This window comes from Corvus hawaiiensis, chromosome Z, assembly GCF_020740725.1.
Source record: "Corvus hawaiiensis isolate bCorHaw1 chromosome Z, bCorHaw1.pri.cur, whole genome shotgun sequence".
Lineage (NCBI taxonomy): Eukaryota > Metazoa > Chordata > Aves > Passeriformes > Corvidae > Corvus > Corvus hawaiiensis.
The window spans coordinates 3,979,388-3,997,044 of NC_063255.1; the positions used below are offsets into that span (position 1 = coordinate 3,979,388).

Here is a 17,657-nt window from a genome sequence, read left to right on the forward strand (position 1 = left end):
CGGCATTGGAAAGGGATTTTTGGGGAAACAATTGGCAAAAGCATGGTTTTGTGAGGGAAACCATGGATGAAAAAACGGATTGGGAATACACTGGGGGTAATAGGACATAGAGTAAAAGGGAAAGGTGGGATTAGGAAAGGGAAACTGTAGGGGGGGCTTACAATGGAGATACTGTCTAACATGACTACGATTTTTTGCATATATACTGCCTTTTACAGGAACACCATCAGGCCCAGTGACCTGCGATGCTTGTAACCCTTTTCTCCCTAGTACAATATTAAATTCCACCACTTCTCCATCTCCCAAGCTTGGGATGCATTTTTCAGGGTTATTCTTTTTAATAGCAGTTCTATGCACGAATATGTCTTGCTGGTTGTCACATCTTGTTATAAAACCATAATTTTGCTTAACATTATACCATTTTACTATCCCTAAGGTCTTAGTTGCTATGATCTTTTCCTTTTTCCGAGTGGCTGCTGTTTTCTGTCTCGCTGCGTCTTTGCTCTCTCCTTCGGTCGCTCCCGTGTTGGAATTGTCGGGGCTGCTGGTGCCTGCGCGCTCTTCCCGGGGTCGCGTTCGGGGCTGCGCGGGCCGGGCCGGGCCACGCCGCTCAGTTCTCCGTGCGTCGCCTCCTCTGGTCGCAGCTTCGCTGCCGCTGCCGGGCGCTGCACCCACGTCTCGGCCGGGCCCCCGAGCGACGACCCCCCCGCGCCCTGCTCCAGCGCGCGTCTCGGCTGGGCACGGCTCCGTTCCATCGCCACCGCCGCCAGCCGCCGCCCGCGTGCCGCCCCTCTCGGTCGGGCGTTCCCGGGGCTCGCTCCACCACGCGCTGCACAGGACCGGGCGGGCACTGCCGGGTCCCGCCGCGCCTCGCTCCGCCACCGACACTGCGGCTCGCGTGGCTCCGCCCGCGCGCGGGAACTGCCTCGCTGCTGCTCTCAGAGCGCTCGGTGCACGTGGCCTGGGCCGCACGGTCCCTGCGCCACGCTTCCCTTCACCAGGACACAGCTGACATTGCTCAACAGTCTCGGTAACTAAATAATATTCACGAAAATATTCTTCCATCGGCATATATTTTGACTCCAGTATTAACTGTGTCCAAACGGTTTTCCAAAAGCCCTTGGTAATAATTAAATCCCAAGAAACATAGAAAAAGTTCTTAAACAACCATGCCAGGAAGTGTTTCAGTTCTTTTTGAGCTTGAATCAAGCTAAAATTCACAAATCGTTGTTCAAGAATCATTTTAAGTTTAAGATAAATGTCCATATGCGGCTCTGAGAGCCAAGAGTCTTCCCACGGTTCCTCCATAGTTTAGATATGGAATAGCAAAGCAAAACCAAGAAGAGGAATCCAAAGTTTCCAGGGTTTACTCACACAAATCAGTCGCTTAGGGATCGGGGATCGTTCTGCTCACAAATCTCCACCATTTTTTGCAGTGGGGATCCTGCAACACGCATATATCAAACCAGGAGTCCCGTGGAAAGGAAATATATACGGACAGACAGATTCTTGCTAGCTGTTTCAGAGATGTTTATTTCTCCAGCCGCATGGCCGGGGCTCTGCCCAGGAACTGTTCCAGTCACGGGACCAGGGGTCCTTCTGCCCCCGCGCAGGGAACACAAACCAACCAATGGGAACGAGGCTGAGCAGGGACAGGGAAGCCCCGTGTCTGTGCCCTCAGGGCCCCTCTCCCAGGGCTACACGGCAGGGGAGGGACCCCAACAAATATTCTCACTACCACAGAGGAGACTAATACATTACTTATAAACACTCTCTCATCTTGTATAGCATGCCACCTAGATGTTATAAATAGCAAAGTGAAACAGCTGGTTTTATTTCCAGGTTGCATAAAAGAACTAGAAAGCAACAACAACAAAACAATTAAAACCAAAAGAAAATAAAACGAAGCTGGCCAATCAACAAGTAACTTGTCCAATATTTGGACAAAAGAGAAGAGAACTCCAGTTTTTCTAGAATATGTCCATAGGAATAAGACATTGGTATCCTAAGCAATAAATAAACATACAGACATATAATAGCACATAACAATAATGAATGCTAACATAAAACTATAGATGACAAAGACTCTTCTCTCAACATGCCCCTAGAGGCTCGCTCCCTTAAATTATTTTGTGTGGAAGGATCAGCGCTACTGGTGCATCCGTTTTCCATGGACCTGTATTAACCTCATTGTGAAACAGAACCTAAATTAAGACAACCAGAAGGACAAGACAAATTCTGTTTTTCTTCTTTTGTGTCTTGTTTTGTCCCGATTGTCTCTCTGGTCTTCTCTATCATATTCCAAAGTCTTCCCTTTTTGTCATGTTTTCTCCAAAGGTCCTCCAACTCTTCCTTCTATGTACTTATGCTCTTACCCCTTTGTGCTAGCGACATGAAAAAAATAAGAAAATCTTTTTCATCTACATATCAACTCAAGCTCTATTCTAGAGTTATGCCTACTCAAGAGTGCTAAAGCGCACAGTGCTCACTGACAGGGAAGTTGGAACATAAAACTAAAAATTGGTGTCAAAAGTTTCAGAGTCCAAACATCTGATTTTGCAACTATTTTAACACCTAATTTTTTTTAGTTTTCACTTACTAAAGAAACTTTGAGGTCTTCACTACGGGCTGTCTGGAGAGCACTTTGCCTTGTTGAAACACACAGACTTTCGCATTTTTCTCATTTCTACCTTTCCTTTTTCTGCCTTGTTTTCCGATTTAATCAAAGACAATGAAACACACAGAGAGGTGACTCATTATCTTTTATTTACATCTGAGGTCTTTGTTTATCACATTTTCTACTTTTTCCAGAAAAGTAAAGGTCTGAAATATAGTTTGACAAGGACAAGCTGAAATGTGTGTACATACAGAAGACTCTGCACTCAAGTGTACGTGCAGTTTTTAACAGTCAGATCCACCCTAAGCTTAAAAAGTGAAATTAAGGCAAACATTCAATATTTTCTTGCAATATCACAATAAATTAAAATGAATTTTTGTTAAAGGTCCATTAACATACCTTAAGACAGCCAAGCAGATGATCATGGAAGAGACACTTAAATTGAAGATACTAACTTATACTAGTAACCTGTCTCATTCCTGACAAAAATGGAATGATTCAAATGCTTTGTCTTAAGCAGAACTTCAGTTTTTACTTAAACTTAGTTTTTACTAACTCCCATATGTCAGTGCTGCTACTTTCTGTATCAGACACATTTCAAAAGTGGAATGTATAAAATAATTAACCTGTCCATGAATGATTACTTTAAAAAAAAAGTAAGTTCAGACTCTGATAAATTTTAGAAGTACTATGTATCACTTTGCTGTTAAAACATTAGGTACCACAGGGTACTGAAAGAATGATTATCAGCTATGAATTTCTTTATATCACTCAAACACTTTAAAGCCATTCTAATTAATTTATTCTTCACAAATTCATAACACACTTCTAAAATGAATTTAATTTTACAACAGTTCAGTTAGAGCCTCAAATCTAAGACCAACCAGGATGGACTGAAGGACATTTACCATCAGACATTCTTTTTAGATACAGCCATATCCTAATCTACTGAAATACATTCTTGAAATGATGTGATACATACTTTGCATCACTTCTTATATTGTATTTTTTTATCCAAATGATATATTTAAGTCTCCATATACATTCTGTTCCCCTTAGAGAAAAGGATGTTTTGCCATCTGTTGAACAGCTGCTTCATTTGAAGCTGAGGATGCTGGAGCAAGGCAAAACCCACTTGGTGATAGAACTCTCAACAATTTAGATAGAAGACTGATGAATAAATGCACTTGCTATATTTAAAAGACAAGGTTCAAGTCATGCAAACAAAAGCTCTCTAAGGATCACTGGCATTTGAGGTGATGTAAACATCCTCCTCATCTCATAATATCTTTAAGCTTTACTGCAAAATAAAAGGTCTTTCATTTATTTATTTATTCAATTAGTTAGTTAGCTATACACTTTGGAAGGTTCTTTTTAGTTCAGCATATACCTTTTATTAAAAATAACACTTACATAAGAGAAATGAGTGCATAGTATACGTGTAGTAACACACATAGTATGGGTTATATTTTGTGTAAGCAAGAATTCTGATAGTGAACTGCATGGAAAAAATCCAACTCAAGTGGATACTTTTTTTAACATTATGGCACCGCAGGCTGAAGTGTCCTTTGGGCCTAGGAGTATTTAAAGAGTAGAACTCCTGTAGGTCTATTAAAAATCTGCATGTATGTGTCTTTTGCAGTTCTTACAAAGGACAGAAGAAACTCTACAGATGCACGTTAACACATTGCAGAGGTTTCTACACACATCATGTTTCTCATCACACTGGCATTCACTTTTATTTTGCTTTTTTTTTTTAGTTTTCCATTTGAAACTCCAAAAATAGTGTCAGGCCCTGAGTGGGCATTTTCATCTAAATACTGAGTCATGTGTGTTGTGGCTGTACTGTTTTCAGGTCAGTAGCTTTGTGGGAGCTCATGTTTGCCTCCAAAATAGCATGCAGATACATCAGGATGTTAAAAAGCCTGTATTCTTCCCTAGCTATTTTTGATGACCTTCAAACTCTTTTCCATTATTTCGTACCAGTAAAACCAGTAGCAGAGTCCTAAGACTTCCTTTCCAAGTCAGTCTCTGTTCCCTTTCTAGAAAATCATTTGTCTAATCTTCTCTTAGAGACCTCTGATGCAGATCTCACAGCCTTTTCAAACGATTCCATTATCTCCTTATCTTCCTTATCTTTTATTATTAACATTTCCCCTAATACTTAAATGGAACTTTCTTGTAATTTCCCTTATTTGCTGTGAATACAGAGACCAAAAATTGCTCCTTTTCTTCCATGCAAGAACATTTTACAACTTTAAACACTTATTACTAGGTATTAATTCCCCTATAATCTGATCCTTGAACTAAATAAATCTTCCTCTTTTTCCTCAGAGATAATGCTTTCTTGATCTCCAACTGTCACTGCTATTTTGTGAACTCTTTCAAATGGGTCAGCTATTTTTGCTGAATGCAAGTTCTGGATGCAGAACTCACTGAAGTTTTACCAGCTGAGGACACTAGACAGTTTGCATATATTTTCAAGGGAAAAAAAAAAAAAGAATGCCTGTTTATATCTAAATTTCTTATAAAATCCAAGTTATATGATGTATTAAGTTTTGGTCATTCTGTTTTTAAAAAGATTGCTAAAGAAATTTAAGTACAACTTCAACTGAAAATTCTCAAATGTTCACAGTGAAGAACTAAACACAAAGCCCTAAATTTCTGTTGAAATCTGGTCTAGAATTTCAACTACCTTGCCCTTCTTTCACAAATAAAAATGAGAAAATAAATATAGCGGCACAAATGGTTATCACCGTCTTTTGTTAAAAAATCACCTGTGACCCCTTCAGAATATTGCAGCCATGAAAATTACAGTAATAATTAGGTTGCAGCAAGAAACTAGGGCAGTGAGCAGTAGTTACCGAGAGTCTTGAAAAAATATTAGATGAGCGTCAGCTTTGTAACAGGATGGCAGAGAAAAGCTAGATGAGCTGTCCTAGCCAAAAAGAGTCCATACCAGAAGTTCCAGCTCCCAGAAAAGGAGCAACTGGTAGTTTACCCGACACAGAAACAATCATGGAAGACATTAAGGTACACTTTAAAAACTTGCTGCTAGTTTCTGATCTCCAAAGTATTTCTGCTTAAAGAAATGCTTTAAGAAACCTACTTTAACAGTGTTTCTCAGTAAAATAGCACATAAGATGGGGAGACAGAAAATTTAAAGAACTGTCTCCAGGCTGCCACAGAAGAAAAGCAGAAAGATGCATCATCTGCTCCTGTGTGTCCTCTCGTCTATGAACTCTTCTACCAGTTCAGCCATTGTGCGATCAGCTTCCATATCATGTAAGCTAATGACAGTGATGACTAGTTGATGATAGAGGGTGGCCAGCATGTGATACTCTTTCTTTCGTAGCAAGACTAACCATGTAATTAAAAGGAAGTTAAAAGAAAAAAAAAGAAAGAAAGTTACTTGCAACGCATTTTTTAACTTGCTAAAACACCCTACTACATGCTGCTTAAGTCAACAAGTCTTCCAGACACAGCTAGGGTGTGGAGTGTGTACATGGCTTTGACGAGGAACAGACCAGGCGGGTCAATGGAAGACCACGGATGGGCGTGTAATCAATCTCTTTTTTCCATGAGATTCCAAGATCAAAGCTGTCTGTTTCATGCTCTTACACATACAAATACTAGCTGTTGCACAAAAGAAAGGCCGAAACAAGCAGGAATAGGGTGCCATTGTCCCAGCGTAGCGCGGGACACCAGGCTGAGCACTGCCGCAGCCGCTGCCCCCGGACACCCCCGGCCCGGGCGCGGCGGGTGCTGAGGGCCGGCGGCGGCCCCGCCGAGTTAACCCCCGGCAGTAAGGAGCGGGGCTGCACCTCAGGCGGGCGCCGGGCTCACCCGGGGCGGACAGCCTGGCCGCTCCCGCGGCTCCGGGCGGGTATCGGCACCACCGCTCTCACCCCGCGCCCCCCGCGCCCCCCGGCCCGGGCCCGGGCCCAGCTCGGCTCCACGGGCGGCTGCGGCGCCTCCCGCCGCCCCGGCCCCGCTCTGCTCACCGGGCCGCGCCGTGCGAGGCTGCGATGAGGACGCGACGGCACTGGAGCGAGCGGGCGGGCGGGGAAGGGGTTGCGCAGCAGCAGCTGCTCCTGCGAACGGGAAGAGACGGGAGACAAACGGCGGCGGAAAGCGCTCCGCCACCGCGGCCCCTGCCCTCGGGCGGCACACGGCGGCAGCCCGGGCCGCCCAGGCGATTGCTGTCGTCCCGCGGCCCCGCGGGAGCCCGGGACCCTCGCCAGCGGCGGGGCCAGCCGTGCTGCCGCGAGGACGAAAGCAACGCCCGCCAGGCCCGCGCCGCGCCGAGCCCTGAGGCTGGCACATTCCTGTCGTCTCCTGACTGGCAGAGCTGGAGCGGGGTGGGGTCAGCCCGACGGCAAGCTGTGACCAGGGAGAAGACAGGCGGAGGGAATTAAGGGAATGAGCGAAAACTTTTCAATAGGTATTGGGACAGAAACTGCCTTTCCTCAGGCCCGAGGAACAAGCCCAGACCCAGAGATCGTTCAGTTATAGAGCGAGGCCAGGGACATCGCAGAGACCGGCGAGCGCCCGCCAGCCGTCACCTGCTAGGCTGGGTGTCCTCAACAGCCCCCGACGGTCGTAATGTGCAGCAAGAGAAAGGAGGAAGCATTAAATGAAATGGGACGCGGGAACGAAGTACACTTATGAATCGTTGTAGGAAATTGCTGCACATCACGCGGGGCTCCATGGCAGGAAAGGCAGCACGGCGGCCCCTGGCCGGTGAGCGTCTGTGCCGCGGCAGCCAAGAGTAGCGAGCTGGCGGAGTTCGTACGGCCTCTCTTGTGCCTCAGTGGGGATTTGATCTCTTGCGGTGACACTGTGGCTTCACCGGGAGCTGAAACGTGCCCGTAGCTGACAATTTCCTAATGATGGTTGCTGCACTTCAAACACTGGAAGGAAACAAATTTAAAGTAATGTAAGAGTAAGAAAGGCTGGCAGATTGCTGGGGAAAATAAAATTAGAGTCTGTTCATTTTTTTTGCCTGTGGAGATGAGTTGGAACACTGATACCTGCATTTCAGGCTTTCTTCTCTATTTATGATATATGATTTCTGTGATCTTTGTATTTCCATGTACGATCCCTGCAGGTCAACTCAAGGTTATATTATCAGGTAGCTGTTTTGGATAATGTAGGACTCACAGTAAGATTTAGGCTCTCATGGAGACCAAAGTGCACTACCACCATTTTTTTTTTCCCAGTGCTCTCATTTACCTGATCTTTTTATTAGTATTTTCTCTTTGCTACCCTATTATTGTTATTTCTACCCTATTATTACAGAATATCCTGTAAGAATAGAACTATTTGGTTGCTTGGTTTTTTTTAACTTGGGAGAGTTACTCAGTTCTTGCTATTTGCAGACCTGCTCATTTGAAAAGTTTTCAAACAACGGTGTGACACAAGTGTTTTAAATAACAGTATAAAAACATTAATTCAGAAAGCTGTATTCTTTTTGGTATTTACAGCAAGCTAAATTCCTTTATATCTGTTTCTGCTTAAACAGTGTAATTGGATGTGATGAGTTTTAAAAAAAACCAAAACGTGAACTAACAACAAGCCTGTGCTACAATGAACCATATTCTTATCTTACCATTTTCCCATTCCATGGTCAGAAAACCTGTTGTTTTTATTTTTGGAGGAGATTATTGTTAGGAGCTTTTTTAGTGATTATTACATGAGATTACAACATGAGATGTGCTAATTGCTACATTTTCTTTCTTAGTGAAGACCCAATAAAGAACATCACAAGTAGGATGTCCCAATAATAAAATTCTGTTTTGCTCTGCCAGGATTGTACAGTAATTATATGTAGGAGAAACACACTATTATTTTCAAATAATTTCTAGTGTGCTACAGTATGCTCAAATTTAGACTAAAAGGACTATTAGAAAAAGCGATATTTATCAGTAATAAGAGTTGCAGCTTATAAGGCGCTTTTTAGCAAACTTAATTGATAGAGCTGTAGAGCAACACGTGAAATAGATGAATGAAAGAAATAAAATACAGGTTAAAATGATGAGTTTAAGATATTTCAGACCTCAACTTCTGACATAAAATAATGTTGAGAATATTAGGAGAGAGGTATTTTAAATTTTTTTCATCTCATTTGCTTCTGTTTAAGTAGGATGTAGGGTTGGACTACTTGGATTTAATGGAATCCCACAGATAAGGCGAAATAGTCATGAAGGTGGCACTGGGGGCAAGAAATGAAAAGGACCGTATGGCTCATGTCACAGCAACAGCAAATGGAATGAGGAAAAATGAAACTTTGCTACTGGCTATAAGATTATATTCAGAGCCATTCAGCTGTACTGTGTGGTTAACTCTATTTATTATCTTAGAGATAGTGTTTGTCTATCACAGGGCAGCTGGACTGTGCAAGGCTAGAGAGGATGAATTACAGAGGTTAATGGATATTGCTTGTGCTGTGGCTTTGGGACTCACGACAGGCTGATGCAGTAGTTAATTCCAAGGCAGGCTATATACGAAATGCCTTTTCCTGGGATAGCCCCTTAAATCTGTGGTGGGAGTTCAAGGATCAGTGCCAAACTGACACAGTAAGTCAGAAACCAGAGAGTCTCTTTGCTGTTCTGAGGCACTGACCGTGTCTTGGGAAGACTGCACTGAAGGTCTGTGCAATGGGTCATTGAACAAGGAAGCACCCTGCAGGACTGTAGTGATTTGTGTGTACACAGCAGCACTTTCTGTTCTCATGTCCATGGCAATGAATAGTGTATCCAGCTCACAGGTGCTCTATGAGAACCTCTTAACAAGTGGTCATGTATTCCAATAATCACACAGGAACATGTTATTTCTATTCCAATTGTGTTGATATAACTGCCATGGGGAAGGGATGACCTAATTGTCATTCCTGTAGAGTTTACCAAAATATTTCTTCAATACAAGAAGTTACATTTTCTGCAGCTATTTGGTAGTGCACTAATGACTACCCAAGGCATTAACCCAATCTGTAATCCCTGTTTCTTCAACCCATTAGGTTGCTCCATTATGTGGGGTCATCTCTAAGACCTGCATGTCTATTATTTGGTCATGTGTTATGGAGGAAAATATCTTTTAAAATGGCCAGAGAGGGAGCATTAGGAGAAAAGAATGAAGAAATGGAAATAGTTGGGTAGAACTTTTAGGACTTGATACTGAGCACAAAAGGAAAATTATCTTTGCCATTACCTGTTAGGTTTTTTTGTTTCTTTTTGTTTGTTTGTTTTGGTGGGGTTTTTTTGTTTGGTTTGGTTTTGGTTTTTTTTTCCTTTTCTAAGCAGCTTGCATATTCAGACAGCATTGTATCAGGAGAAACTCAGTGAGCAACACTGGCCTCTTTCACCCTTCACTATAGGATTAATTGTTGGATAAATTTTAATAACCTTAGGCACTACAATAGCCATAAAGCATAACATTTTTACTATATGGATATTACATTTTTGTATATTATTATCTTATTGAGAATACAGCCTGACTTTCAATTCAGCACATCGTTGAAAAGCTTTTCCTATTACAAAGTAAATTGTAAGAAAATTACATTTCATACCCTTTTACTTGAAGATAATGGTTTATATTTGATTTGTAAATCTTGTGATACTCCTATAAGAAATTTAAAGTCTATACTGAATATCCATCAATTAACAAAACATTTGCTTTGCTTTGCTTTTGCTTCTTTTTGAAAAATAATCAAATCCATCTAAAATTTCTGTGTGTGATGATAGGCTGGATTATAGCTAGGCAAAACATTTATTAAGTCACATAGGACTAGGTCTAATAAAGTAATTCTTATTGTAGTTTTCTTAATTTATGGTCACTTTTTCCCTGGAATGGACTCCAGAGCTGTGTTAAATGTTGGGATCCTTTCTTTGCTTCAGAATCCTGCTGGTCAAGGAATCCTGCTATCTTGAGAGAGGACAGAAGAAAACATAAAAAAACATGTACGGCAAATATAGTAAGTTGCTGCACTTTATTGCTTGTCAGCTGTTGAGAACTAGCTCCTAGAAGGAAACTACTTATACAGAAAAGAGATTTATCCCACATTTCCCACAACTTGGGAGGACATACCAGTTATCCAGCTGAAAATAAAAGCACTGGTTTTTTTCTCCATGGTGGCAGGTTTTCAAAGAATTTGTGTTCTCTGGGAATATACAGGATGGAGAAGAGCATGTCTGTGCCCAAAGAATTGTGGAGTTTACATCAGAAAGAGAATATCAGGGATTTTCAAGGAAGAACTTAAGTGTTGTTCACTAAACAGACATAACATTGCACTATCAACCCTTTGAAGGGGGTACTATGTTATATTTAGTTTGTGTAAATAATACCAACATTACCATTAAGCCAGTCATTGTAAATTTTGATCAGGGCTTTTGATTAAGTTGGTTCTGTTTAGTTTTCAGTAAAGAAAAACAAAAGTATATCTTCAGCTAAAGTGCTTGACTTGTAAATTGAGCTTAGATAAGCTAAAGAAATTCAGCCAGTCTGTACTGCTCAGGAATTTGGGGAAGGTATCTGAAATTGAAGTTAAATTTCTTTAAAAACCCAAGAATTTTATACACAAGCAAGGATAATACTTTCAGAAATAATATTAGAATGAAATGGATAGTTACTTGAAGCAGTATTTTAATCAGACCTTCATGGACTAGAAAAGACCAGAAAGGAATCAAAAAATACTGATCAGCAGATAACATCTTTTTTTAGAATGTGGAATAGCAATTAAAACTGCTTAAATTGAAGCTGGATTAGAACTTGGAAAGATTATTAACTTTATAACCTTGGCTGTTAGGGAATTGGAAAATGAATGAGATTCAGGTGAATAATATACATGGTTATGCACTTTGAGATTGCTGGCAAGAATTTCTGCTATCAGGTGGTGACTCATCAATTGGAAGCAATAAAGAGGTTAAGTAATGGAGTATATTAATTGATCACAGGGTGTCTGTGCACTGATTGTGTGATGTAGCTCTGAAAAGACTAATTCTGCCCTGGACTGTGGGTGTATTTCCAGTATACGCAGGTGAATATCAGTGCTCTGGTAATTTTTTATTTGAAATAATATGGATAGTGAGAATAATTTTTTTTTAAAAAAATTAACTTGGGCTAGAGTAGACACAAAGAAAAATACTAAGGTGATAGAAATGGATAGAGCCTACTTTATGGGAAAACAGAAATAGCTGTTCTTACTCAGTTCAGCAAAACAAATGCTGTGAAAAGTTTTTCTTGATAGGTCAGCACTGAGGAAATAAAATATTATTGCAGCCTTATATAACTTAGAAAATGTATACAAAGAAACCTCCACAAATTAATTGACCAATAAGAAACTTAGTTGCTGAAAAGTTGTACTACTGGGGAGATTATTGGAAAAGCTTCCTAAGAAAAATATTGGAGCAAAACACCAACTAACTTGAAGTACAGCTGTCTGGTATGAAGTTTACAGAAGCTGGTGGTGGCACTTTTATTTTTAATTTTACACTTTCTGTGAAAAGATTATCCTTGGTAATTTGCTAACTCATGGCTGTGTCTCTTTGTTCTTAGTCCTGACTTCCTTTCCCATGAGAGTCACTGCCTTGTCAGTGCTTAATATGTATATAAAGATAATATTTCCTAAGTAGTGTAACAATACCTTTTGTATCCTTCAGAGGGAATATAAAGGAATTCAGGGTTTTTTCAATGCTACTGTCATTCAAACATTCTGAACAGCTCTGCACAGTAATTTCTATTTGGTGAAGTTTAATCTTTCGTAGATTAAAACGAAATCTAGCATCATCTTCAGTTTTACTATTGTCTAAATTAAATCCTTGTAAATATTTTTTTATTGCAGCATTATATGAAGCAGTTTGAAATGCATTTCTTTTCTAGAATTATCAATTTAACTTTTCAATAGGAATGGGTAGAAAAGAGTGAAAATTTCTTTCACTCATTAGTGCTAATGCCTACACATGCCAGGCTTGTTCTTAGGCTGAGATATAAAGAAATTACCTATAGAATGGTTCGGATTGAAAAGGACCTTAGAGATCATCTGGTTCCAAACCCTCCTTCCATGGGCAGGGACAACTCCCATGAGACCAAGTTGCTCAAAGCTCCATCCAGCCTGGCCTTGAATACTTCCAGGGATGAGACATCCACAGCTTCTCTGGGCAATCTGTTCCAGTGTCACACAACCCTCACTGTGAATAATTTCTTCCTAATATCTAATCTAAACCTGCCCTCTTTCAGTTTAAAACTGTTACTCTTGTTCTGCTGCTACTTGTTCTTGAAAAAATTCCTCTCTAGCTCTCTTGTAGGCCCCCTTTAGGCATGGGAAGGTGCTATAAAGTCTCCCTGGAGCCTTTAGTTCTCTAGGCTGAACAGCCCCAACTCTCTCAGCCTTTCTTCATAGCTGAGGTCTGATCATCTTGGCTCTGAACTCATTCCAACAGAACATCTTTCCTGTTCTGGGGACCCCAGAGCTGGATGCAGTGTTCCAGGTGGGGTCTCACCAGAGCAAAGCAGAGGGGCAGAATTCCCTCCCTGGTCCTGCTGGCCGCACTGCTTTGGGTGGAGCCAAGGACACGTTAGGATTTTTGGGCTGCAAGTACACATTGCTGGGTCTTTTCCAGCTTCTTGCCTGGTTACTATGCTGTTAAACTGAAAATTGTTTTGAGCTTAGCTTTTAAATAGTGTTTGTCTTTTAAATGTAAATGTATGTATGCCTACTGTATTTAATCTTATGTCTTACAAATATTAAATAGAGAGTAAGTAGAGAGAATTAGTAATTTGTCTGACTGCTGAAGAAAACAATGTAATCCGGTTTTGATTTTAGAAGACACTCCAGCTTAAAGAATCACATCATCCTTGATAACAGATCAAAATATTAGTTTCATATGACCTGTTTAAGTGGATATATACTGTGAACAAGGTATTTTTGTAGAAATAATTGTTTCAACAGATTGTTCTGTTGAATTAAATTCTCTTTTTATTTCCTTTTAATGACAATCTGAACTCTCTTTAGTCTGTGAAGTTGCTGGAACTTAGCAGATAAAAATCTTGTTACATAATAAAACAGTGAGCAGTCAATCTCTAAATTACTCTGGAATTAGCGTGTTTATATATATGTTTCAGTTTCAATTATGTAAATAAAATGTTTAATTATGAAAAACTTACTTGTCTTACTCTCAGAAGACAATGTCCTCATTCAGATACCAATTTCAGTTGAGGACATAAAGAGTTTTGCAATAATTTCTAGCTTTACATTTTTGAAAATTATTTCTGTTTTACAGTTTCTGAGTTGAGAATTGTGGTCTGAAAAATTCCGTGTTGCACTTGCTATTTGCAATTTGATGGCATAACAAAACCAAAATGGAGATCTTTGAAGCTTTATAACATGAGACTGTGTTCAAACACTCTCTTGCTTTATTCAAAAGAACTTCCTACACTCATCCCTGATTATGCATAGTGTTTTTACTGTTACTGAAACATGATACCTATGAATTCTCATGACAGATCTCATAGAGATCCAAAATTCTTATCATATAGTAATCTAAAATATGTAATATAATATGATGCTAAATAGTAAATAGTGTTTTCACTTTAGTTATTTAACTTTTACCAGATTCTACATAAATTGTTACCTCACTGCTTTTGCCATGGAAATCCTTCTTTAATCCTTAAATGTAAACCTTGGTTTTATCCCAACAAACAGGCCTGTTAAAGTGACCATTTCAATTGCCAAAACTAAGTACTGATGGGCTGAAAGAAGTTCTCTGCTTTACCTATAATTCTTGTAGAGTCAGTGCAGAGTGAGATTGCTTAAAAGGTTCTCTGTTCCAGCACTGAGCAGGTTGCTGCCAGAGCTCTCACTAAGAACAACCAACCATGTAACCATGACTCTGAACTCCAGGTAGATGCACTAATGCCACAAGCTAACACAGCAGTTGCTTTTATGGCCTTTGACATGGTTTAGTCGCACTTGCACTTCAGGTTTAAGCCATAGGACAAATACTTAAGGAAAAAGCTATGTGCCCATAGTTTCTGAGCAAGACATTAGGCTTAAAAATGTAGAAAATGTTGTCGTTTATATTATGGGCATTATAAACTGCCGACAGCTTAGGAGCTGCTTGGCCATGGAAAGCTGGTATTTTAAGTCTCTTTTGTGATTTTGGTACAAGGCTTGATTGAGATACCCACACATATGTCTTCAGTACTACTTAAATTTCTCACGTGTTTATAATGTTGACATCTATGACATGGTCCTCTAAAGCAGCACATAGAGGCCAGTTTCGTACCTGAGGGCATCTCATATGTCTATAAGAGTTTATTTACTGGTAGCTGAACAGAGTCCTAATATTCCATTGAAGTGTGTCTGAGATGCCTAAAAAGTAACTGTTCTTTGTTGGGGAAGATGAAACAGGAAAGCCTTATAAATATGATTGCCTGACAAAAGATTTTGGGAATATGAAAACTACAGGCAACATCGAAATGAAAGCCACTTTTGAAATACCAAGTCTTAGTTACTGAACAACTGGAAAACAATGGTATGGCCGACTGAAGGTAATCCCCTCTTGATTGAACAATACCCTCTGCTTGCAGGCAGGTCCAAGGGTCAGAGCAGACCCTACTAGCTCAGCAGAAGGGGTCCAAAGAGTAGTTTTTAGAAGTTAAGATGTAACACTCTATGGTAATATAAGAACTCTTATAGGCTGTATGTAAATGCTATAGGATTTGTATCTTGTATTAGATTGGTTAGTGACAATTAGAATATTCAGTACAGAAGATGATTTATTGTATTGTAACCAGGACTTCACCATTCTATTCTATTCTATTCCGTTCCTCTCTTACTCTTCGCACATTCTTACACTCTCTCTCTCTCTCTCTCTCCTTACTTACTCGCTTACTCTCTTGCTCTCTTGGGCCTGCTCAGAGCTGAGTCTGGCAGCTCTGAGCAGTGCCCCTATACCCACGCCCTTTGCAATAAACCCCATGTGTCCTAAGATCTGCTTATAGAGATCTCCCGACTGGACCCCGTCAGAGTCCCTACAGTTCTTATTTGCCTAAGTATTTCAGTTTTTAAGGATGATGACTGGGAAAACAAAATCAGAGACTGCCTTCTTTTGGGCATCAGTTTCCAGTAGTGAACATCTCTGAAAATCTCTGAATGTGAGATTTGTGTTTCTGCTGAATCCAGGGCATTTTTTGTGTAAACTAAGCCTGTTTTTGAGCTTCCTTACAGGACTTATTAGGCCCCATAGAAAGAGCTTGAAGCTGTCTGTGTGGGGAGCGCTTGGGAGGTGCTTGAGCCATGGGGAGCTAGAAAATGTCCTTCCTGAGGGACCTGGGCTTTTCTTCCTCTTCTCTGTGAAGCGGTGAATGATGATGCTCTCCTCTGTTCCATGTGTGTGACACTGCTGTTGTGGTGCTGGCAAGGGGGAGCAGCTTATTGTCCTCGTGTCTCTCTAGCCTGTTGCAACACACAAACGTGGTTGTGGAGACCAAATGGAACTGGCCATCTGTTGCAATACTCAATAGAATCTTGGTTATGTTAGGCCCTGCTTTACCAGTTCTGCCTGGGATGCATTTTGTGGTGGACAATGAAAACAGAGTTTCCCCCTTTTCAGGAAGGCTGTAAACACCAACATTTACTCCATGCGGTCAGTTTTTGGAGATGGTTCAACACCCTGAGATCCATTAGTTGTCAGTCACCAGGATCAGCAGGTGCTGTGGGGCAAGAGCCCAGGACTTACACAAGTATCGTCCAGCCTGATGTCTAGGCAGGCATTTTCTGGGACTGCTCAGAGATCTTTGCAGCCCTGATGCCCTGGCTGAAACAGGTGCTGTAAGGGCCCATTGGTGAGAGGTGGCTTTGGCACAAGGCACTGACACAGTAAATCTGTGGTGCTGGGTGAGGAGGCCTTGGTTTGGGAGTTGCAGCCCTTTCTGCAAAACCAGTCAGTCATCTTTGAGTGTCAGGTCATCAGCATTGCTGGAGGCAAGTGCCCTCCAAAGAGGAGCGCCAGTGACTGTCAAAACTCTTCAGCCTCCAGGAAATCACACCTCTGGCAACACCAGGGCAGTGAAACCAGGGGCAGGTCAGCAGCTGGGAAATGTGCTGGCCCCTAAGAGGACCTGAAGGCACTTGTAAAAGAAGAATATAAAACTATGAAAACTGCAGGAAAAGCCTTGGTCTCCCATTAAAATAATGCAGCTGGTATTGCTACCCCCACCTGTGAAGTTTTCTCCTCCTTCTGGTGGTGTGCACACCTTTCGCCTCATGTGGCTGCTGCAGCCTGAGGTGGATGGGGACTGTCTGGTGGGATGGGGTACAGCCATGTACTCCTTTGCCAGGGTGGGAAGGCCTTCAGGTCCAGCCTATGACTGGTTGCTCATTAGCCCAGACCTGGCCTCCTCCATGCCTCACACTGTGTTGTACTCTTGAAGCTGCACATCTTGAAGCTCTTCTCCCCTCCAGCCTTTGCTGTTCACTACAATCTTGGTATGGTTGCACTCATTACTTCCTTCTGCACAGAAGGACAACTTTGTGATGGTCTTTGGGTAGAGCCATCCGTGTAGTCTGATGAGGAGAGCAGGACTACAATGGAAGCACCTGTGGCCGCCTGGTCAGCAGGGAGAGTGTTATGGCAGCTCAGCCTGGTGGCAGCCTGTCTCCAGGCTGGCCAGACCACATTCTGGCAGGGCATGCCTGAGCAGTCTGCCTATGAGGTCTTGAGCAGACTGCAGAGCCTGCATCCTGCTGCTGGCAATGGCTGTGGCCTGATTCTGTGTTATGGGGCTCAAGGGTAGGAGTGCAGGATCTCCCTTCCCAACCCAGGCATGTGGAAGGCAGGCAGGGTGGGGCTCAGATCCTGGGAAGAGCAGAGGCGCAATCCCATTTACTTTCATCTCCTGGGCAGAAGATGGGAATGATTTAAACCAGACTCTTCCTCAGGGATGCTCTGGATTTAGCAAAAGTGCTCTTCACTGTAAACATCTTCCCAGCATAATCTGGGTGTGTTGCAAGCAGTCTGGGGAAATCTGTGTGGAACTCTGG

At 41.7% G+C, this 17,657-nt stretch overlaps 1 protein-coding gene across 3 annotated transcripts in view; it reads right to left on the reverse strand.

The window, feature by feature from the left end:
* Positions 1–7,114, reverse strand: part of RNF180 (ring finger protein 180) — a 73,546-nt gene extending 66,432 nt beyond the window's left edge. For 2 of the 3 annotated variants that reach the window (XM_048292844.1, XM_048292843.1), the window contains exon 1: positions 6,622–7,113. The gene's annotated coding sequence lies outside the window, so the exon portion shown is untranslated. Of the gene's footprint in view, positions 1–6,621 lie in introns of all 3 variants that reach the window. The other variant, XM_048292845.1, reaches the window with a different exon arrangement.
* Between the last annotated feature and the right edge of the window lie 10,543 nt (positions 7,115–17,657).